Source organism: Mugil cephalus, chromosome 6, assembly GCF_022458985.1.
Source record: "Mugil cephalus isolate CIBA_MC_2020 chromosome 6, CIBA_Mcephalus_1.1, whole genome shotgun sequence".
NCBI classification, from domain to species: Eukaryota; Metazoa; Chordata; class Actinopteri; order Mugiliformes; family Mugilidae; genus Mugil; species Mugil cephalus.
In genome coordinates this window covers 9506196-9529248 of record NC_061775.1, presented here as the reverse complement: position 1 = coordinate 9529248, position 23053 = coordinate 9506196, and positions in this window count along the sequence as shown.

Genomic DNA, 23053 nt, shown 5'->3' with positions numbered 1-23053 from the left:
GTGCACACGCATGTGCCAGCGGCTGTTAGCTTAGCTTATCATAAAGACTAGAGACAGGTGGAAACAGTTAGCCTGGCTCCGTCCAAAGGTAACGAGATCTGCCTATGGCCACTTCTAACGCTCTCCAGATAACTTTCGATCCCTTCCTTAGGTCTCTGATGGTTGGTTGGCAACCTAACGCTGGTGACAAGACTCAAGGATGTCTCTGTAATCAGCCAAGAAACTGCTCGCCATAAAACCCTTCGCAACACGACAATCGGCTGCTTTTCCACTTTGAAAATAAATCTGTAAAAGAAACGGGACATGTGTTTCTAATTGTGCTCTACGAGTGTTTGTAGACTAAATGTTTCACCTTACAACAGAGCTTAAAAGCATGAGAGGAGTCTTCTCATCTAACGCTCCTAAAACATCATACTATTCCTTTAATAACTAGCTCTTCAGGTGAAAACTGAAATTACATTTTAGTGTATGGCTTTTGCAAAATCAATGTTTGACCGAATATGAATTCAGATCAGAATCTTTCAGCAGCCGTTCCTGACGGCAAATTTTAAACAGATCACTAACAACAAAAAACACAGACATTTCCCTTTGTTTTCTCAAAGGTCTCTCTTTTCCCTCCAGTTCTTTTTTCAGATTCCCATCCTCAGTATACTGTACGTGCTGATTCGCAGGGTTGAAATTAACCACAAACAGCAGCGGGGGACATAGTACGGACAGCGAGTCCTCTGACAATACGCTTTGAAAATGATCCTGCAAACCTCAGACTGCGACAATATGCATCAGATACTGCATGTCACCGTATAATGCCACACAACTTCTTGTCACACCACAATCAGTCGCTTTAAAGCCAGGTTATATATCATCAAGAAACAAAGGATTCTGATTGAATCGCATACCATGTGGCTTCAATTTAATTGACTTGAAAAACACATTGCACAAAAATAAATCAGTAATGAAACTACAGCAATTCAGATCTTTTGAGCTGATACAAAGTGAATTTGATTGGAACTGACAGACCTCAGGAGACTCCCCGAAGTGGGACTGAAAAAGAATCAAACACATGTCCATCAACAGCCAAAGTAGTTGAGCTGTTTTCTCCGTAGGTCTCAAGTGGAGATCGGGCCAACTAACAATAACAGGGCAGCTTGCCACGCCACAGTGTTGTGTAACTGACAAGAAAGCACGAAGTTTGGGAAATGTTGCCTGTGTTCATGAATGAGCGTGAACAAGGACACGCAAAAAGTCATTTTTCGAACCACATTTGTTTTCTGTTTTTCTCCACAACCCATTTCACTTAATTGGGCAATGTCCAGAAACATAGTAGTATTGCGAAATCTCTCTCGTCTTTCACTCACTTTCACACACACAGACCATGATGAGATAAACAGCCCTTCGTAACCGCACTCCGAGACGTTTAAATACCCTTCTATGCCCCTGTAAAGCAGTGACACTATAAAGACAGCCAAATGGCCTGAGATAAATGGCAAAGAGTTTCATGTTTACATCCATTTCAAAGGAGCCAATAGATCTGGGAGGTATTTGGGTGCAAATATAAGCCACATGTGAGATCTGAGGGACTGAGGCAGACTTCAAATACCTTCTACGAGAAGGGCACGGAAAGCCACATGAGGTCAGCCTTTGGCACCACGTTCCCTTTGCTCTGCTGCTCACACCTTCATCATATACTGTGCACACATGTGAGGATGCAAGAGCACTTGCAAAACCTATTCATGTCACATATCTGACCTCACTGAAACTCGACCCTAGAACCCAGCATCTGCCAGGTATGTGGTTCCTGGAACACTCTGACCGATGCTAGATGAATGCAATCCATTTTAATCATGCCAAACATGTCCACACTGTCACTCCATTATTAGAAATCTAAAATAAGACCAGATGGGATGATGGCACAAAACCATGGGTGTTGTGTTATTTTGAATGTGAGACAGAGCCCAGTCTATCTCAGCAGGTAGGAGTGTGTGGGTGTCAGACTCAGGGCTCCGGCTTCAGATCCAACTCTGCTCCTGGGGTTGGAACGAGGACCGAAGATCTTTTCTCCGCATGAAGTCATAATCAACAACGCCTGAGAACTGTCCTGTGTAATCCGGGTTAAAACGTGATATTAGTTCAGTCCTGGTGCGGCTTCCCCATGTGATTCTGCTGTTTGTATTCCCATTTTGACTTTTGACTGTGAAGCGTCTTCCTTTCATGTGAAATATGTCCGGCACCATGCCTAAACCGACTCAGCATCTCTTAGACCCCCGTAGAACCCCACTCAGACTCTTTGGCTCCACAGCCATCAGTGTTTGTGCGTTCCGGCATGTGTGCATGTGTGAGTAGCGCACACAGTGACACAGGCTGCACCTGGGAAGATGTTTCATATACAAAACATTTCAAAACTTCTGTCATAATACTGTATAATGTAGTGGAAGTGCAGCATGCTTAAACAGAAGAAGACTACTTTTCATTTGATGTTTGAAAAACATGTCACTGGGCTAACAAGCGGCTCTGATGATAACATCACATGTAAGGAAAGGTATTTTGAATAGGTACATTCTTTCACTTAGTAATAATCTATTTATTTAACCTGTTTATAAAAATTACTCAGATGACTAACAGTAGATTTTAATACAAGAATTAGATTTAAAGCAAGTTGTTACCGAGGGGAAAACGTGGGACTGGTGGCTAGACAAGAAGCTCTGGGGCCATGAGGTTACTGGTGTCCCTACTGTGTGCATGGCCCCCATAACCCTTTTTACCTACTGGTGGCAGACTATTTTAGGAAAAAAGGTATTTTGCAGAGGAAGTAGTGGAGAAGAAGACAAAAAGAAGAAAAAAATGTGGTATTCCCTGGCAGTGAGAAACACATTTACATCAATGCTCATCTTTACTAGATGTTTAAATGGGCAAATGCATTATGTTGTTTCTTGTCTATTTTGTTTTATTTTTCCACTTTGTAACCTGTGAAGCCCAGGCTGATTTATGGTGATGCATCTGTGTCTGTTTGCAAAGGTCTCCATCTACGAAGATTGAAGGGTTGCAGTAATTACTGTTAAGAAGTGACAACAGGGACCCATGCCTGTGCAAAACTCTGCATGGCGCCAACCAACGTACAGATTCTACAGGACCATACAGCAGATTTCATTCTGTCTTGAGTTGCTTTTATATCATCACATTGCTTGAAACGTCGAAGACCCTCATGTTTGTGTAATAAAAGGGATTTATGAAGAGGACAGAGGCTTTTTCAACAAGTCACATCCTGTTTATCAGGCATAACATGTCAGCAGTTCACAGTTAAATTGCAGCATAAACTTTTATCCCAAAAGAGCTTTTGTTATCCATGTGGTGTGTGTTTGTGCTGTCTTTTCAGCATGTGTGCATTAGCTCATCCGATTGAGTAATAAGTGACCAAAGCCATAAAAGGGCAGTGTTGACTCTGGGAGCACTACAGGCTCTCCCAAAATGAGACATTCAAAACCAGAGATGGACTTATCCGTAGTTACACATGCAAAGATCTGCTGTTTTTTCTGTCCAGCACAGATACTTAATAAAAGGTACTCATTATAGTAAAGAGTACATTCTAAAGCAAAGAGTAGAGTTAACCTACAGCAACATCTGTTCGGCTGTTAACGACAAGACACTGCAGTGTTGTTCCTGTTTCATGGCTCTCATTCTCCATGGACAACAAATAATACTGACTGCAGGAAGGCCAGTGCAGAAAAACAGTTGTACATAGACTTGTAAAGTCCCTTTTACTTTTATAAGCTTGGAGTTATATTTCTGGATCAAGTTTTCCCTTCATCTCCCCAACTCCATTGACTGTGGAGTTCGTCAGGAATCAATTCTTGGTTCTCATTTGTTTTCTGCTTTTCATATTCTCCCCCAAAGTTGCCTAAATCCACTGTTTTTCATTGTTATACCTATGTGAGGAAACATTATTACACATTCGAAAAGGTTAAAGCACCTGTTTATATAACCCTCTTTTATATTACGTTATTATAACTTAAGTTCAGGAGGAAAACCAAACTATTCTTTTTCCCCATGCTTACCTATGAAGATGTGTTCTAACCCTCTCCATCATCCATGTACCCTTTCCGACCCTTCATGGCTCTCTCCTCCATTCACTCAACCCTATTCATCCCTCCATCCATTTCCCTAACATCTTGTCTTTCAATAAACTTCTTTGCATCGATCAAGGTGTGGCCTTCATTAGTGAAGTAACATTTGTGTCATTTTGCAGTTTGTACTGTATCCATTTGCTCTTTGCTGTTTCTCACAATTCCTCTTTAAACCACGCAGCATGTGAGAAACCAAGACAACAGCTGAGAGCTTCAAAATGTTTTGCTTCGTGTTAACCCCGAGCGCATGTGAGCAGTCCTTGAGAGAAATTCAACAGAACATTGAATTAGACATGCTTTTATTTCCTCCCCTTACTTAGGAGCAGAAAGGGAGGCAGAAAGTCAGTGGACAAGTGGACTTTTTGGAGCGGCTTTTAAAGCTTTATATTTAGACGGAATCTTTTATACAGTTGGGCAGTTAGAATAAATTGATGTTTTGTCTTATACTGTACAACAACATAAGTGAATGAGAGTTTAATTGATGTGCGACGAATTATCCAGAACTGCAGCCTCTCTTTCATTCTCGGCCTGTCTCGCTCTGTGTGAATGAGGTTTGGCCCGTTGTCCAAGCTAAGCACTGCAGCAGAACATATTCAGTGGCGTCAGGCTGTAATAATATTTGCCATAATTGCCCAGAGAACATAAACATAACTGAATCTCAGCTGACCTACCTGGTCACTTACTGCTGTGTGTGTGTTAGTCTGTAGCAGGTGGTGCCACAGTCACTGTGTGCTCAGGTCACGGTGGGGTCTGTCTGTCTAATCCTGCCGAAAAAGTCAGCTGATTCTACAGTGTAGTCCCTCAGTTTCCGTCTTTATGAGATTTTAAGATTTTTAGACTTTGAGAAAAAGTCAAAATCACGTAGCACTGAAAGTACGTGACCAAAAAATGAAAAACAATCAGTCGATGTGCGAGTCAGTGTCTTTTCAAGTGCGAAACAGCATTTCTCACAGTTTCTACGTGGGAATCAACACATTTGGTTAAAGCTATGAGTGAGTAATCTTATGCCAGCCAGTCACAGCTCTTGTGAACGTCACGGCCCCCTTAGGCAGAGCTGAGACTACAGGAGTTTTGAAATCCTACCCAAGTTTGAAATCAGATTGCGTCACACACTTAAGGAAAAACATCACAGATGTACCAAAACCTCTCAGATTTATATGCAATGTGTTAATTGATGCCAGCATGTGACGACGTAGCAACCGTTTGCTGTCGTGTGTTCGTACGGAAATTTTACCAAGCCATCGGAAAGCTGAACTCTCTCCCCCTAACACTCTGGACTCTGAGCCCTCTGACGTACAGAAGGACTGTCCTTTTGCACTAATACATTATATCATACAGAAACTTTCTGCTAGTACTGTCTTTTGCACGTCTACAAACCCTACCTCATACAGGAAAAACTTGCTACTGCTATGTCTACATACACAGTGTGAACCCTTTATCTTATTTTATTGCATTTTTAACACTAGTACATGTCTTCATCTGCTGTGCACTTTAGTTATTGTTTACTTAGTTTTAAGTTTATAATTTCTGTCTTCATCTGGTGTGCCTGTAGACTTAACCTCTTCACCATGGGTTAGGTTCTAGGGTTACGGTTAGGGAAAACGTTTTTTCGATTCCTTTGTATGTCTGGTACACTTGAAGAAATTGATAATAAAGCTGACTTTGATATATGCATACATGAAAGGAAGTTGTCCTCTGGAACTACCCCAACCAAGTAAGCACTAAGTGCAAAGATTATGATGTTAGCTCAAGGGCTTTGGCTATGGACACAGTAGGTATACCGGTAACCTCATGGCCCCAAAGCTTCTTCTCTAGTTACCAGTCTGCACCCGTTCCACTAGATGACCACAACTTGCCTTAAATCTAACATCTACAGATTTAAAATTCTAAACATCAAACATGTTGATGTTAAAGGGGTCTGTGGCCGGGAGTATTAAGAGGCTGATCTGTAAACCTTAAGATTACCATAATTGCCATAATTATATTACTACAACCTCATTGCAGAGCAACTGAGTTTGTTTGAATCTCGAAGCAATCCGCTGTGAGCTTTTACATCCATAGAATGAATGGATTTATGGATCCTTGTTTTACCTGAAGTGTTTATCTGTTCATTACATTATACACATCCCCCCTCTTGTCTATCAGTGCTGAGTCCACCATTACACACAAAGACTGACCACATATTGAATCAGGGTGAATTATTGAATTATATTGAGTACGACCTTACATCAGGATCAATGACAACATGTTGTTACCTGCGTGTGCAATGCAGTGCCACAACACTTTTGCCCAGAAGCAGATATATTTGCCCTTTGAAAATAAAATGTAACCGAATCTCTTTATTTACCTCTTGGCCTGAAGTCCAGCTCACCATGCTAACGATGACACTGTCATACTGTGATTTACGACTCTTTGTAAAACCAACCAGCATGTAGCGCCTGTGTTCTTTCTATTTTGAGCGTAAACAGGAATAAAGGCTTCAGCTTTACCTTTACTGTTACAGTAAACACAGACCTCTCCCCTAGTGGCCTCAAGTGTCATGAAAAGAGGGGGGAAAAAGAGAGGGGGAGCTTTGATTGATGGCTTTACCCCCTCTGGTTTTGAGATTCGTTCTTTCTTGTAACCTACAACAGATGTGTGTGTGTGTGTGTGTGTGTGTGTGTGTTTGTGTGTGTGTGTGTGTGTGTGTGTGTGTGTGTGTGTGTGTGTGTGTATGCGTGTGTGCATGTATGAAAAAGAGAGAGTCTGGCCTCTCCAGTCCTGTCCTCATTTCCTGGTCAACCATCACTTGGTCAAGAATTAAAGCATACGTCCATTTGTTTTCTCTCGTCTAACCGTACTCAGGTGCACGTGTGCACACTGCAACAGTTTTTGCTCACTGTAATCATTCCTCCTGCCTGTAACTTTGTTTCAAATGCAAATGATGGGGGGAAAAATCATTGTTCTGTGTAAAAATACTGTATATACCAAAATAAATACAGAGGTTTCTCTGTGGTTTTTATACAACACTACAGCTTTACTTTGTTTACCCTCTTTCTGGTATTTATGTTAAGCTTAGCTGACAGTCTGCTGAATAATACCATACAGATTTGAGAGTGGTATAAATCTTCTCATTTAAATCTTGGTAAGAAAGCAAATAAGTAAGAAAATGTCCTGCACATTTGGGATAAAGGATTGCGTCCCTGCACATGCTAGCTATCATGCGAGCAAAAATAACTGCGTCCTATGGAAACTGTTGATTTAGCTGTACATATTTAAACAAGCAAACACTGGGCCCTCAGTGTAAGACGTGCTTACAGATAAAGAGGATATACCCAAACAAGAGAAACACATACTTTTACTTGTCATTTTCAGAATTTAAATGAATATACAATAGTGATCAGTCTCATGGATAAAGTAAAGCCCACTTTCATCACAGCTGCTTCTCAGTGAGTGACAGGTGAAAGCCGCCTTACACAAACCCTCGAACAGGCCAAACATTTTGGAACAATGAGCTCTGGACAGACAGATCAAACAGAGATTCCCTTGGCCACAGTAACAGTAGGTATGTTTGGCTCAGACCAAAGGCAGCTTTTCAGGAGAAGCCTGTCTTAAGTGGATGGTCGAGGAAATCTTATGGTTTGATGTTGCTTTGCTGCCGCAGACACTGACTGAACTACGAAGTCTATCATAAGAAATAAATCTTGAGAATAATTCTCGGGTAACAAATCGACTGAGGAATGTTTCAAAGAGAAGGAACAGAGGGTCATCGAATGAATCTGGTTAAAGTCCAGATGTGAATCATATTGAACTGCTTCATGTGGGGGGATTTTAGATGCACAGAAGCCCTCTTGCAGTTGAAGGGATTTTGCAGCAAGGAGTGAACAATTTATTTCTGATAAAATGACAATGATGTTAACTTCTCATATCATATAAAGGCAGTTGTGTTAATGTATATCACCTTCACCTGTAGGTGCTGTATCAAGGTTGGGGTATGTTTCTCCAAAAGAACTGCCATGAAATCTGCTGATGTGAATTTTTAAACAGCTTGTCTTTAATTTTCTGTTTTGTTTGAGCTGTCCTGACGGTTTGTTGTTAAGTGAATAATGCTTCTTGTAAACATAATATATTTTAGTGCAGAGTGTATATGTTGCAAGGAGCGTGGAGCACATGTGAAATTATGATTTTCAAGACAATGCTGGCTGCGATTAAAGCCGATAAACACTACAATGAATCTGACAATGTCAGACGCGTGTTATTACATAATATTCCCTCCATGTTACATCATCTTTTATCAGAGTTACAGGTGGATCAGTGCATGTAATCAAAACATCCCATGATAAAACACGGTGGATAACTGGTGGGCTCTGCTGAAGGAAGGACAAAGTCAATACCAAACATCCTTATGATTCTAATATCAGAAGATAAGTAGGGACACGAGGAAACGGCTATTTTGAGAGCAGCGCAAAGACCTTGACTGTGTGTGTGCGTGTGTGAAGCAAGATTGTTTGTGTGTGACAGACTGTTCCACAGGCGTGTCCGTCATGCCACCGGTGACCCTCAGATTCCCCTCTGTGCGACGTCATGTCACTTCCCCCCTTTGTTTCCCCGCTCAAGAGTACCTTTCTAAAAATGTCTTTTTGTTTAAAGGTTCTCAACAGCCCTCCTTCCTTCTTTGCTTGGCACTGCAGTTTGTGTGCGTTTGTACACCAGTGATACCCTATATAGTTGGTCCTAAAAACAGGAACCCTTGGGATGCTGATGAGGATGAGGATGTGAGGAAGGGTGTGTGTTTTCCCCTTTGGTTTGTACCTATATACAGTCAAGGATCCTGTTTCATAACACACTCGAAGATTTGGACTGTTCATGTCACCACACACTATATTCAGAGTGACAAACACGCTTTTCAAACACCACGTACCTCCCAAGCTGCAGGATTTACCTCTGCACAGAGTACCCTCTAGTCTTGACCACAGCACGGCGTTGAGACACAAAGTGTCCCCTGAGACTTGATTTAAAAAAAAAAAGGTGCCGGTTATATTTATGAATGATGTAATACTCTTTTTCGGCGACGACGACTATGTCGAGCATTGAGCACAGTTTTAATAGTATTAATGTGCTATGGGATTCCATCAGCTGAGGTGGTTTAAAGGCACAGATAGTCAGAAACGGGACCCTTCCTCTAATACTGAGAGTGCAAACAAATGTTTATTCGAAGTCTGCGAGAAGCACACGTGCTGTTCTCCTCAGTGGAAAGTGGCTTTTGTCCAGCAAGTCATTTCCAGACTTCCAACACATCCAGAGCTTCCCTCTTTACAGTGCTACAACAATAAAAACGGTGTAGTGGCTATTCAGAGACAGGGTTATAGGATGCACCAGGCGGCAGAGCTGATAAGCTCACCTCTGGGGAACGGGCCCAGCCTGGACCGACGCCTGGCCTGCCCTGCACTGCCCTGCGCAGGGAATAGGACAGCAATGATTGTGAAAACAGACTATCTGTACACGTGTTTATATTGCTTGCTTTATATATAAAGTATGAATGACTTTCTGTGTTAGACTGGTGAACTGTCCCCCGCCTCTCGCCTGATGACAGCTGGGACAGGCTCCTGCAACCCCTGTAACACTAGTGAGGATAAGCAGTAGTAGAGGATGAGGTGAGATAAAACTTTCTGTGGTTCAAAGCTTCTTAGATTAACCCTTTAAGACCTAAACATCCAGCTGCGGATAACAAAAAAAAAAAAAAAATCTTAGGGCATTTGAATTACCGTAATTCACCAATGGACAAAATTCAAAGTGTGGCTGAACACTGGGAAGTAACGCTTCCTGGGAGAAAAAAACTGCCATTATGGTAATGATGAAGCACCGCTGCTGTCGGCTGCAGGTTGGGGAGCGACGCAAGACTGGGGAGCCCCAGGAAGACAGAGTTGTTTGGAGGAATCTGTTGGTAAAAATGAAGTTAGTTATACCCTTTTGATGTAAAAAAGGTTTTCCAGACAAAAGCACAACTTCCCAGTGTTCAGCCACACCGCTGTGAGTTACAGTGATTCAAAAACAGCGTGCTTTAACGGTTTTAAAGGGTCAACAGCTGATCTAATGAAGAGCAAAAAGTGTTTCTCAAAGAAACAAATCCGCTGAGGTATTTTTACTTCACTCTGCACTCCCTCCAAACTAAAGAAATTAAACCGGTCAGCCGGGTGGGAGATGTCAGAGATCTTTTTCGCTCGTTTAATGACACGCTGGTGATAAAAGGATTTGATTGATGGGAGGGCAAGAATATTTGTTAGTTATGAACTCTTAAGAGGATGTGTAAATCTCTTTGCCTCCTACTTTTGTAGGACTGTGGTTACAGTTTCAAACTATCTCACTTTCTCAGTCCCAGCTTCCAGCTTTTGCCTCCACCCAATGATGTCGTTCAGAAAGATAATGTCATGCCGTTTCTCAGCCTTTGCTTCTGAGAGAGAGAGAGAGAAGTCATTATTGATTTATGTTTGTGATCGTTACTACCCCGAGAAGGACTTGCACTGTGGGTCCTGCTTGAAAAACCATGGGAGTGAAAATCTTTCACGTCCTCTTATGTCCTCTCTCCCTCTCCCTTCCTCTACATCTTCATTGAGTCATTTACATACACTCAACAGGGGATCCTGTCTCGGATCCAATCCGGAAACTCAATCCGCCCCAGTCGGCTTCCGACTCAGCTTCTTAAAGGGCATCATAGTCTGCCGCTCTATTTGCGGACCTGTGAGTGTGTTTTCCGATATCAGAGCTCTGAAATAACTCTGTCACTGAGCGGCAGGAGCCAGGGAGGCACCAGATTCTTCCCTCAACGCGGATGTCCACTTCAAAAACTGAACCACGGTCCCACGACCGGAATGAGATTACCATATGCTCAGCTGCAAGGGATGAGAGAAAGGGGGGAGGGACACAATCAGTAAAATGAAGAGAAAAAGAAGGAAACTTGAAATAAAGGGAAGTGGACAGAGGTATGAGAAATGAAAGCTTCTGCTGTGTGAAGTCTTTGTGAGGTGCACCAGTAGAAGCATCGAGCCGCCTTTGAAGAGAGCCCTCCAGGGTTTTGGAGCGCAGATAAAAGCGATGGAGAGCAGAGGAAACGAGAGTGTTTATTCTGTTGTGTGTTTGTTGTTTGAAGATCTCTTCAAAAAGACAATTTGACAAATCACTGACTGCACTGGCATTTGAATTCAATTCTCTCACGGTCTGAGCCTCGAGAAGCCCCGGCCAGCGAACTGACCTCTCCATCAAACCATTTACTGCCACCCACTGAACTCAGATCGGTTACTTGAGACCCCCACCAGGCCTCCTCCAGCCAGATACAAGTGTTTCATTCCCTGGCAATCTGATGTGTTGTCCTTCAGTCCAAACTAAACACATTTCAAAAGCAGGAGCCTGCGCACACATGCAGGCATCGACACACCTTTAAAACACACACAAACACACACAGGACACGCACACACACACACACACGGACTGTTAGTTTGTGCGCCTGGCTCTGGATCAGAGGACATCAATGGTTCAGTACTAACACAAGCCTTCTGCAAAAAAGAAGAGCCTCCTTGAGGGAACACAGAGTCGAGCCCATTCATCCACAGCAGTGCGATAACTCTGAGCCTGAATCCAGATATACATAAAAAGACACAATACGCATTTGCACATAAACGCAGGCGCACATAAAGCTAGCAATTGGCTACCATACCCCACAACCCTCATAAATACACGGGGCCCCTGGGCTTTGATCCTTCCTGGCCAACAAAAGACTGACTAATGACTTAACAACAGAAACATGCGTTAACGACTTTTTCTCACTCTTCTATAATGTTTGCCAGGTTCCAAGAGTCATTGTGGTGTTTTGAGGGAGAAACACAACCAGCAGGCTCCGGCAAGAAGCTTTCCGTCAGCAGTTGTGCAACAAAGAAACCTGCCTTTTTTTTATTTTCGTAAACGTGAAACTGGTAGATGGATTTATAAGACTGTGTCACACATATTGTGACATCTCTCATGAAACTTCTTGGAGTCTTGGAAGGGAGGTTTTTGCCAGATCACTCATTAAGGGAGATATGGAGGAATAAGGGAAGGGAAGGGAAGTGTCATGTTTGGTGGTTTGTGGGAGTGGGAGAGATCTAGGTCATTTATGGGATCATTTCACTCAAGTCACTTAGGCCCCATGGTACCTGAAGCCAGAGTTCGATTTGTTTACATCTGACACTTACACTGTTCTGTTTGTGATGCTCAAGGCAAAAGTCTACATTTGGAAAAAGATCCTCATCCCACCAGGTTTTTGGACACCAAGCCTGTCGTTCAATAGCTGCTTAATGGATTTCCATCAAAGTTTTGCTCATTCAGGGTCCCAGTATGTTGAATTCTACTAAATTATGACTCTTTTCTTTTACTTTTTAGCACCAACAGCAGGCTAAGCAGTACAAATTTTGGTAGTGTTGCAAGTTCCCAAGTAACTCCCACAGGCTCCAATTAAGCCTTAATCTTTTTTAGCTCCTCTGTGATCCTGGTATTCATAGGTTTTAGAAGGAAAGCCATAACAACTGTTGGCTTTCACAACATTTTGGTACAGACACACGTTCTCCTCTCAGGATAAACTCTAAACACTTTGATCTGGCTGATTATTCATCTCACAGCATCGGGTCAAAGTTTCATTATTTCCAAGGGTGTTCTCACGTTAATTGTTCTTCCAAAACTGGGGAGCTTTTTTTTTTATCACTCGGCTCGGTTCATTTGGGCTGGTGTGAGCACAGCTATCGCGCTCTGTTCCAGAACAAATAAATCGACCTGAGCCCGGTTACAGAGGGTGGTCCCAGCCTGATTGCAATCACTCCCTGGAGCAGTGTGTTTGCAGTGTGAACACATGTTGCTCGCTGAAGGATACTATAGTGGCATAACCAACTGATTACCTTGTGCATCTTTGGAAGAGTGCACACCTGACATTGAGCAGTGCTGCACACCTGACAGAGTTGTCTGGCAGCTCACTGCTGCTCCTTTTGGATTTGTGTGGAAGCATCACCATCATACATACATGAACATTGTTTTCTGCAAATAGTAAATAGACCAATCACTAAACAGTCTGCAAGAACATAGTGTTGTGGATGTGTCATAGCTTTGTACTGGTTGCTTTGTTCCTATTGCTCTGTGAACACAAACTGACCTTAGGTGAAATGCAATTTTCTAATAGCATTGTAGCATTACTCCTGGAGCTGTAATGACATATAGGCCAAAGCTAATTAACAAATGTTAGCATGCTTGAGATGGCAATCCTGGTACGTTCATATTCCACTAGAGTGGCAGCAGAAATTGCACTATAGCATCTAAAGTCTAAGACAAGTAAAATTACGGGATTTGGTGAGTTGTCCAACAAAAACAGTTGTTGCAATTTGTATTAGACTACATGATAAATGACCTAAAAGGAAATATAAATGTCTGTGGGTGCGTGCGTGCGTTTGTACGTGTACATGTCAGTACTTCATGACGGGGTGGTCGGGTGGAAGGGGGGAAGCAGCTGACTCTGGGGTCAGGAGTCTGACGTCACTGCCTTGCTGGTGTTTGACAGACAGGATTTCCTGTCGGCAGGTTGTTTACCTGGTGCCCCGTGCTTCAGAGGGGGGGTGAGGCAGGCACCTGACCCCTGGCAGCGATAATCTTGCGCAGGCCACCTGGCCTCTGTTTGTCCTAGCTCAAGAGTCACCAGGATGAGGACCAAGTGGATGATGTACAGTTAATCATCATGAGTACAAACAGTCATGTGCACGTGATGCTGAAATTTCCTTTCCTAAAGTTTCCTAAATATTTTCTTCTTTTCCCTGCAAAGTTACGGTTCTCAGGCGTGCGTCCTGTTGAGTGAGAGGAAGTGAGAAGAGAAAGCCAGAGGGCTCTTCTCTTCAGACTTTGCGCCCTGTGGCACCAGCAGCAGTTCAGCCCTGTCACTCAGCACAGGCAGGGGTTCCTCCACACACACAAACACGACCACGCTTCCCCTGAGCGCTCACACTGCAAACACCTGGTTTAGTTTTGTGGGGTTGGAGGTGACGCACAGATGGATCATTATCATAGGTCATATGTGAGGCAGGCACGGAGAATGTATGGTCGATGCTCGGCAGAAACAGGCACAGTTGATCCTACAGCAGTTATTCCAGGCTCTGGGGTAGGCTGCTCGCTTGATTGACAATACTTGTTTATCCAAGTGTCAACGTGTATTCGTTACTTATCCTTTCCTATCATCACCCAAGATAAGAGAGATCCCTCTGAGCGGGATGGAGCGCTGGTTCGTGGAAATATTGCGGCACAGTATGTAACCCGCTGTCCACTCCCTGGTCACGTAACATTTGGGTAGAAGTGTTTCCTGGCGGAGTGGGCAGAAATATCCCCAGCTGGCATTCAGCATACAACAATTGTCACATGCACACAACCACATGGACTATTTGAAACTTACAGAATAAACCTGGCGTTGGTAAGGAAATGGGAATTGGCTCCCATTTCCTGCTCGTTACGTTTGTTGTATTTCATTTGTGAAAAGGTTTAAAGATTGATTTAAACATGTCTTGGCTGCAGGACCTTGCTTGCTGCGTTTCTTTGTTAGAAAAGTCTGGCTGGGCTGTTTCCATTTTCCCATTGTTGAAGGATGTTTCAAGTTACGCAGATCCCACTGTGTGGATTAGTTCTTGTCCGAGTGATCTCATAAAGAAAGCAGCATTTCACATCTCTGTGTTTATTAAGTTATGTAACTGCTATTGTTTTAGTTCTGCCTGTGTACCATTACACACGGGAAAAAGAAACTTGCTCAGCAAGTTTTGAGGAATCAATCCACGGGTCCCCACAATTTATCAGCTTTTGTGTAAGAACTAACGACAGCGCGGCAATGCTCCATCACTGACTTGGCTTTCGCAGAGGGTTTTCATCAGTACGTCGTGTTTTTAAGACACTGTAATGCTACAGAGTATTTGCGTTAAATCACACGCGGCATCGCACACCCTGTTTTTAGATCATGCAGTCACATGTGGCTGTGTTACCTGCAGACTTCTGATATACGCATGTCACATATACAGTACATGCCTGGAATATCTACATGTCAGTGAAACTGAATGCAATCAAGGCAGCAATGTCCCCAGCTGCACTCAACTTAAAACATGTACTAGCAACTGTTAACCACATGGACTACATGACAAACACAGAGTGAGCCAGGTGTTGTTAAGGGAACAAACACTGGCTCCCATTTCCTGGTCATTAGGTTTGTTATAATTTATTTGTTAAAATGTTTAGACATTGATTAAAACATATCTTGGCTGTAGGGCAAAGATTGCTGTTTTTTTTTTTTTTGTTAGAAAAGTCTGACTAGGCTGTTTCCATGTCCTGATGTTTCAAGTTAATGAGAGACACTCCTCTCTGAGCACCCTTTACTTATTTATTTTTCATTTTCAGTCTTTATCACAAGATCAGACTACGGTTCTCTACCAGGATGTATTTGATAAGATCACTGAAGAAAGCCTGCACCTTAGCTATGTAGCTAACCCCATAGAGAGATCCTGTTCAACTTAATGAGGGTGTTGCATTTTGATTTTAGAGGTTTGTGTATACTAGTCCGGTATCTTGTTTAAGGAATTAGAGTTAACATTTAAAAATGAATTCAGCAATTAATTTACTTAAAGGACTAATATACAGTAGATGGTTGTGTCCTTTCTGTTCTTCCAGTGGACAAACTGGTTGCAAACTTACAAACTTGTTAATGCGGACTATCTCGGGCATTTTGACTACATTTCACATTCATTTCGTGCAGAGGTTGCCAAAATTTGTGGAAGTGAGAAAGGAGACTGACTCAACAGCATTTTGTTTTGCTGAGCTATTTGCACACAACAGCATGAATGTCTTCCTGGATGGATTTTTGAAAATGCACACCACCATCTTCCTCTATTTACAGCATCTCACTGACCTGAAGATTCAGGACATCAGTGCAGGCATTTTTGTTTTCCTCATATGTTTGTAAAACACATCTTTACAGACTTCCTTTATTCAGGCAGAACCTTACATGGCACTGACAGCCTTTTCTAAACCAGTGGTTCCCAACCTGGGATCCAGGGGCCCCAAAGATCACGGTGGGTGCGCCAAAACTTGCCTGATCTGAGCTCACCATCAGTTTTCACCTGTTTCATTGCGCGTGTCTCCCTACATGTATACAGGGCTTAAAGTATTACGGATCTCCAGCGTGTGGCGTTTGATCGTGATTAAATAAACACAAGACCAACATTTAGAAGAACAAAACTGACTGCTCGAACCTGACAATATTCTGCATCAACACTGCAGAATATTGTCAAGTTTGAGCAGTCAATTGAGGTCGCCTACCAATGGTATGAGAATTACGCATCCTTCCCTCTCCAAACTAACATCACTAGCCAGGTAGGGTGGGGTGGATCTTGGAAAACTTGGTTGAGCTGGTGCTGCATTCAACACAACTTGGGAATAACCCGGAAATGACCACTTCCCAAAACTAGCTGTGGTACATATTTTAATGTTCAGGAATCGTTTTTTTCAGTATGTTATCGGAATTGTGAAATTTCCGAGTTTTCTTGAAGGCGTCATCTAATCATTTTCATCGAAGTCACTGTTGTCGGAAAGATGGAGAATGAAATTTATGAGCGAGCCCCACTTTTCTCAGATACAAGTAGCGGGGGCTCCAAGGAAAAAGGTTGGGAACTACTGCTCTAAATGAATATTCCTCAAAGGTTGTCTTACATGTTATGTCTTCTTAATTTATTTTGTCTTCAAGTATGTTGCCTGCCTGCTTGCTAAGTGTGTTGTTCAGACAGAACTCACAACTAACTCATGACTTAATTACTACTGTTCAGTGATTTGTCAAGTAATTTAATAACTTATCTTATTAGTACTAAGGAATCGATTGCATTTTTCAAATAGCAGACGGACAGATACAGTATACATCCATATAGGCTGTCGGACACACTGACCCAGTAATCTTTGACCTCCAGCTGGATTCAGTGTCCGGTCCAAATTAGCCTGACCTCATCCCAACCTCATCCAGGGGTTTCCATTCAGCTGACACTCTGACCTCAGGCCTCCCCATGGTACATTGGTTCATTGTCTTATCTCATGTTTGAAGGCCATGTTCGTTTATCTATCAGCTACAGGCATTATTACAGGACAGGTTTGTGTTACTGAGACAACGATTTTTAGAACAACAGGGTGTGTGTGCACGCACGTGGTGGATTAGTGGGTGCATGGAGAGTAGAAGTTACATAAAAACGCTTGCTATTCAACTTACAATGTTTATATCAATTTCCTAACACTGCATCTGAAAGCATTTATCTCAGTTACATTTTTCAATTGAGTTTAATTCTGTTTTATTTAAATAGTGTCAGTAACCATCCAGATTGTCTCTAGAGAACCCACACAACCTGACACCCCTCCTGAATATCTCCCCTTCTAGTAACATCAGTGCCTTCTGTAACACTTACCTATCCATAAAGCTGCCATCACTGTGAGTGTAACATGATTGGTGGTAAAATGTTTGCAACGGAAAAAAGTTAATTTCTCTAAAAGTGGAGAAAATGATCAAAGACGTGAGGAATGAAAGGACACGGGGGGTGGAAAAAGGGGTGGAGAATTGCATGATGAGGATGGGGGGGTGTTTGAGGGAGATGAGGGTGAGGAGGAGTGAAGCTCATTACAGGACACAGGTGTGTTTACATTGTGAGGCCGTGTTTCAGTGCGATTAGCACACTTTGGCAAACTCTATCACTAACAAAGGCCTCCACATCGCTCACAGTGCTAACCCGTGACTGGCTGACTCCCCCGATGGGACTCTGCTGTTGAGAAATCCAAGTCCAAGACAATTGCTAATCCCCAGTGTGTGTGTGTGTGTGCGTTCAGACCTGGAGATAGGGTGAAAAGACCATAGAACAACATATGAGATCATCTTGACTCCCTCGCTGACAAGTATTTTATCGCCCGCAGCCTGAGGCCAGCGACACACCAGTTCTCCAGAGGGGGGCTGCAAAGAAGCTAACACTTAGTTTACTTCTCTCATTAAATGCGGCACAATAATGGGTTGATTAGATTTAACTGCCTTGGTATGTGGTGTGGAAGATAGGTTGTCTGTGCGCACCGGCATCTGATTGTGATTTTGTGTAGGTAAATGGTGTTGTTTAGTAATGTCGGTCACCATGTGGTGTTATGATGTTAAAACCCCAGGACATCATTATGAAGGGCACCATCTGATTATGATTATGATGCACATGTTCTATACAACATGACGCCACTGGATGACTGCAAATCCTGGCAGAAAAATAAATCAGATTTATGATTTGACAAGGCTGTGGGTGAAGTTTGGTTAGGTGCAGTAATGAACAGATGTAACAAATGATCATGGTTTGTGTTTAAATATTTTAATTAAGGTGAACGAATGAATTTAATTAGAGTTAAAATGACTATCTTTGCCGTCATGGTTATAATAATAAACATGTGATTAAGGTTGGGGAAAAATGATTCTCATTACAGCAACAACAACAGTCAGTGCGTTTACATGCACAGCTTAATCGAGCTCTGCTCAAAATTCAACTTTCTCCTTGTCCCAGTTTGCATGCAACAGAGAAAATGGAGTAACTGACAAGAACATGTCCTCCTCCGCACTAGGTGGCGATATGTGTCTTGTCAGCGGGTTAATAACATGTTAGATTTCTTGTGTGGCAGATGGCATTTCAAACAACAACTTTTTTTTAATCTCGTACGTAATGTGCGCGCTACTTATAGTGCTGAAATGGCGCTAACCTTCACGTGGTTCTTCAACCGGCTCTGTTCACCTTCTTCTTCCGCAGCCGGCTTTCTTGGATGTTTTTGTTCTGGGGCCATATACCAACAAAGCGGTTGTGCACACACGCTATCCAGTTAAAAGTCAGATTAAGTATATACATGCTGGAGAAAAACGACTTCCAATCGCATTATCCGGGTGTCTTAATCAGATAAGTACATATCCGATTAATTAACTCACATTAAAGCAATTTTTTTTTCACGTCCATGTAAATGTACTGAGTGAGTGTCAGTTGGGGGAAAAAAATGGTTTTAAGGCCCAGTAATTTGTCAAACCTTTCATCCACCCTGACCTCCATAATTTGTGTACTACCAGTACCAGTATTTACTACCAATTTTGAGGATTTAACAAAGGTTTTTAAATCTCCACACTAGCTCTATGAAAGTAATTACTATGATAGAAAGTAATAAAAAAGACAAATAATGATGTGTTATTAATTATGTCTTATGTTTTGTTTTCTTCAGTTCAGTTTTTAGGCTAATGTATCATAACCTGAGCTCTGAGCAGCTCATAACTTTAGCAGACCACCATTCTTAGCAGTCAGCATGAGTTCTGCAGTGTTTGCTTTTTATTGTGTTTATGTTCTTAAAATACATTCATTTGATTGTGTAATTATATTATATTAAATCTGATCATGAGAGTCATGAAATGTCCGTGGGAGCAGTATCATCCAGTGTAAACACAGCCATACTGTATTTTGTACCGTTGTACCAGCTGTATTCTTTCCAGACATTGCTAAGTTGCTAAGTTGCTAAGCTAATTAGCTACTGACTGTAAGTTGATATTCTCATTTGAATTTTGGCAAGAATGCAAATAAACATTTCCAATAATTAAGTCCTAATGTCCTCAAACAAATTTGCTACTTTTTCACATCTGCAGTCTGGAAAATGATAAATAAAGACGAACGGAAAGGCCGCTGTGGTCTCTGCCGCTCCGAGGGAGGTAGAGTGTGCAGGTCTACTTCTCCAGCTGTAGTTTTTTACCTAACATATTTCTTCAACCACAAAGTTAACTTTGAAGTCCAGCAGGACGCCTACAGGAAACATTCCCACTGCTTGCAGAAAAAACTTACAACACAGGGTTCCAGAGATCCTTGAGTTCATTTGCAGAAGTGATTTTACCACGGAGAAATACTCCTACCGATAAAAGCCTGTACCTGCCAGAGAAAACCGATGCATCTGTGTTTGATTTTGTAATAGTGGTACCTGGTAGTTCACTTTGGAGTGGGTAGGATGATGGGAGAAAAGAGACGACACAAGAGACCTGCTAGTGAACTCTGCATCCTGAGCAACACTGTTAGGTCTTTCATTTTAACAACAGGAAAGCAACATGATAGTAGGAGAGAGTTTATCCCACAGAGAGAGAACAGTCAGCAGTTTGTGTTGAGTATCAATGGAGAATCTCTGTCCTTTCCGTTCCCTCTCTGTATCCCTGGGGGTCCGAGGATATGCCACATCCACGCAATCACAACGCTGGGGGACTTTAAACTTCAGAGGCCACTTTGAAATCACACAATCGCGCTCAAATGTTTACAGATTCTTTTTAAAGTCAATCACACAATTTTCTGTGGTTCATGTTCCCAGAAGGAGATTTCATTCTTTGTAAGTAAACTTTCTTCCCATGTTTTTTTCATTAAGTGTGACATGTTAATGAGTTCAAGCAAAGTGAGACAAATCTGTTATGCAGGATAAAAACATGTTTTTAACTGTTGTAAAAGTAGTCACAGAGTCTTCAGTTAAAGACTCAATACCTGTACGTGCAGGAAGGAGTTCAAGCAGAGGATACATATTATTATTATTTAAGATACACAGCAGGTATTGTATACCAATAAAACCTTCACTATTTCTTCTGATACGCTCGTGCTGAACAGCTGGTTCTATAGGCGGACCTAAACAGTAGCTGCTGTGTTATTCCTTTTGGGGTTGTGCTATTGCTGACTTTCACACAGAGAGAAGCACATTCATGCAGCCGGATGTTTGTGGTGCACAAGCGTGTCTGCTGTGCGTAAATGTACACGTGAAAAGCCAGATGACTTTGATGCTTTTCACTGCTTGCTTCGTCATGCGATGCAGTGGGCCTGTTAATCGTGTTGCAGATGGTGCAACCTGATTACGGCTGGGGCATTTTAGGTTATAAGAGGGATGACCTGACTTGAACCTGGCAACGTGCTGTACTCTGTAAAATACACTTACGTATCAAAGGGTGTTATACTGTAATAGACAGCTTGTGGATGTAAGTTTTCAGCTTGACACCATACACAAAGACTCTTTTTTTTATTTTTTGGCTGTCTTTTTGTCTCATCGTTAACATATCTGCACATAGGTGTCCAAGTACTCCCTCAAACTCACATCTACATGCTGATCCACTCGCTTTCCCTCAAAACATGCACTCACAAACATTCACACGCACACACAACTTAGAAGCAGCAGGATATGGACTCTCCAGGCCCAAAGCCTGTGCTGTTGTTCTTGGCACTGAACACAGCAAAGCCTTCTAGGGGATATGCAGCAGCTCAGCAGCCAAACTGAATTGGCTCTACCTTCAATTCAGAACGCACAGAAATAAACACTATGAACTTTACAATCCGTCTTCATCTCTGAAAAGCTTAAACAGAGTCGGACACGCAGCACTCATGCGCAGGTTTGATTATGAAGAGGAAGGACGACGCTGCACAAGGTGGCTCAAAATGTCTGGCCTGTATGGTGGCAGGGGTTAATCCCCGTCCCCTTAGCACGACTCAGCCTGACACATAACTGTTTGATGGTAGGAAACATATGGACAGTAGGACAATAGATAGACTCGAGGAGATGCTGCATTAGGGAACAATCTTCCTCTCCTTTTCCTCTTTTTGTTCTACTCAGCCTTCCTCTCATGTCGCGGTATTCTCTGAAACCTGCTTACACAGTTATTTACTGTCTTGTATGTTCTGAATGTACACATCCTCCCCTCTTTATAATACCTTTTCCATTTTCTCTTAATCCACCCTTCTTAAGTTTTGTGTTGCACTATCATTCTAGTCTTCATTTTCTCTAACTGTCTCTTTGTGCTCTCAGCTATGTGTGTGTGTTTGTGTATTATGCTCAGGTTGAGTTAAGGAAGTGACAAGTATAGACAGGGAGGAGACGTGAGTCCCCCTATGAGAACTGTAATGTATAGGTTGTTTATTATTAGACCTAGGTTGTTGGGGAAGTTGTAGTTTTAATACTGTACATATGTAGTCATTTTAGCCATGGAGGTGGAACAGGACTAGAGATGCAGTCGTCATAGTCAGTCAAACACGTTGAGTTTGCTGCTAAATATTTTCTCCAATCATGAACTGAAACCTGAAATGGAACTTCCACTAAAAAAAACTTTTATCACCTTCATATGATGATGTTACCTAGTGATGTTGTCATGGTTACTTCAGTAATCATAATGTTCTACATATCAGGATCACCCTGGCAACAATGTAAATATTGCAAAACTCTCATAGGGAAACGTACAATTGTAAATGTTTACATTTACAGTAAAAGTCACATGTTTAAACTTTAAACATGTGACTTTTACAGAAAAATGTTTTTGTCTTTATGATCAGACTTGTCTTGAAGGAGCTGATTTGGTCAGCTTTTTAAAACAGTAAAACTGTGACTGTAAGCAGTAGGCTAATTGTGAAAGGTCTGTCTTCTCAGCAGAGAAGCTCACGTTGAGCTGTTTAAAGCTGCAGGCATTTGATAAACCCAGAAGAAAGAGTCCTACGCACAGCTCGAAGCAACAAACTAAACCTCATCTCCTGCAAACGCTTTGTCACAACCTGGATTACATTCATTACTGGTGAGTCTTCCAGCGGATCTGCTCAAGATTCTTCCTTCCACGAGATCCGTTTTAGAACGTGAAACAGAGACAGGAAGCATCTGACTCACGCAGCATGAGAGTTGGCATCGCCGCAGTAAGATGGTGAATGTACAGTAGTAAATAGTAATGTTCCAAGTGTGTTCTTGTTCTGTTTTTACTTTACATCTTCCTGTCAAACAGTGCGTGCGAACAAGTGGTTGGTGTCAAAACTGTCAACCGAGTTAAAGGAAAAGAACAGTAGTTTCCCAAATTCATTGTTCACTACTTCTATAAGTCTCCGTGGAGTTCC